This window comes from Lathyrus oleraceus, chromosome 5 (genome assembly GCF_024323335.1).
Source record: "Lathyrus oleraceus cultivar Zhongwan6 chromosome 5, CAAS_Psat_ZW6_1.0, whole genome shotgun sequence".
Taxonomy (NCBI): Eukaryota; Viridiplantae; Streptophyta; class Magnoliopsida; order Fabales; family Fabaceae; genus Lathyrus; species Lathyrus oleraceus.
The window spans coordinates 137,758,543-137,760,501 of record NC_066583.1 but is presented as its reverse complement, the minus strand read 5'-3'; the positions used below and the strand labels follow the sequence as shown (position 1 = coordinate 137,760,501).

At 38.4% G+C, this 1,959-nt stretch overlaps 1 non-coding gene across 1 annotated transcript; it reads right to left on the bottom strand.

The window, feature by feature from the left end:
* Positions 1–1,639: 1,639 nt before the first annotated feature.
* Positions 1,640–1,746, bottom strand: LOC127089047 (small nucleolar RNA R71). The gene has a single exon (XR_007790826.1). It is a non-coding gene; the product is annotated as a small nucleolar RNA R71 (small nucleolar RNA).
* Between the last annotated feature and the right edge of the window lie 213 nt (positions 1,747–1,959).

Here is a 1,959-nt window from a genome sequence, read left to right as displayed (position 1 = left end):
CACCAAAAATAGGAAATTAATCCAAATTGCTCCCAATTTTCTTTCACTTGATTGTATTGATGTCTATTATTTTTATATGTCATTTGTGTGAATTGTTTGCTCCTGATTTTTTAATTGTGATTGTATGTTTGAACATGTATGCAAAATTGACATGCTTCAGTCAATGGATTGTGAAGTGCTCATTAATTATCCAATTGCCTTGAAATTTAACATGCCTGATCATAACATGTGACACGATCTTTTGGCTTTTGTTTGGCATTTTTATCATGTTCTACCATTGTTTTGGATACATGGACATTTGGTGTGACAATTTGTGTCACAATTGGTATGGTGCATTTGTACATTTTCATTCACATGCCATTTGATCTCTTCTGGAGTTGAATTTTTGTATGATGTTCATTCTTAACATGATAAGCTTGTATAAAAAATTTCATGATTATTGGATTCATTTCTGTTTTAATGTGGATTTTCTATGTGTGATGTCCGATTTTGATCACATTGTTTGCCTTTGCCTTATCTTGATTAATTGATGGCTTTGCCTTTTGATTTGGCTTTGGTACTTTTGAAGCCTCTTTCTTGTTTGATTAAATGTGCTTCATATGAATTGTTAGCTGCTGTTTTGACTATTTGCCTTGCCTTTGACCCTAGTCTTTGTACTAGTGGTTTGTACTCACCAATTGTATTTGTGTTTCAGGTATTTAGCACTAATGGTTGGTTTGGCCTCATTACTTGAGATGCCAATTGCTTTGATCACTAACTCTTGCTGTTTTGTAGGTCATTTGATATGGTGAAACCATTTAAGTGCTTGCACTTATGCCTTGCTTTGTGTAACACTGTTGATTGGTTTTGTCTGTTGTCTGTTCTGGTTTTTCTGAATGTAAATATTGACTGTTTGGCTTTTGTACAGGTACATTAGTCGCTTTTAGCTCTTACTTGAGCTTTGCTTTGCTTGTGGTTGGTTTACCACTTAGGTAACCTCTCTAACTCCATGTAGTCTGGAAGCCCTGTCGTTTCTTTTGGCAGGCATTTGGCTGAAGTCCTCCTTAAGAGGCAATGATTGTGATTGTTTATATTTGTGCTAAAGACCTCCTTGTCGAGGCATGTTACTTGTTAAGTCCTCCTAAGTGAAGAGGAAATTGACAGATAGAAGGGACTAGTAGCCATTCCCCTGGCGGAGCGACACTTAGTATACCCTCTGGCGGAACCTGAACGTTACGCTCGCGCACGTTTATTCTTTCATAGAATTAGGAGAGCTATGGCCGAAGATCAAAACCAAAGACCTCTTAAGGATTTCGCTCAACCATCTAATGAAGAACCTAGTTCTAGTATAGTAAACCCAACCATCCCAGCTAATAATTTTGAACTTAAACCATCCCTGTTGCAACTAGTGCAACAGAGACAATTCGCAGGTCTCACTACCGAGAACCCAAACCAACATTTAAAAATATTTCTTCAATTAGCAGATACTTTTAAAACCAATGGAGCTTCTCCTGAGGCAATACGTTTAAGATTATTTCCTTTCTCCCTCAGAGATAAAGCCTTATCATGGTTAGATTCCCTTCCACCCAATTCCATTACGACTTGGGATAACCTTAGAAGAGTATTCCTTGCTAGATATTTTCCCCCGAGTAAGACCGCCGTTCTTCGAAACCATATAACTAGATTTACCCAAAACCAAGGAGAATCACTGTTCGAAGCTTGGGAGAGATATAAAGAGTTGTTACGAGCATGCCCACATCATGGTTTAGAAAATTGGTTAATCATTCAAACCTTCTATAATGGACTTCATTATAACACAAAGATGACCATCGACGCTGCCGCAGGCGGTGCTCTGATGAACAAACCTTATCCTAAAGCTAGTGCCCTCATCGAAGATATGGCTCAAAACCATCAATCATGGGGAGTCGAACGAGCGACAGTGGAGAAGAAGGAAGCCCTAGGAGGAGTGCATGAACTAAG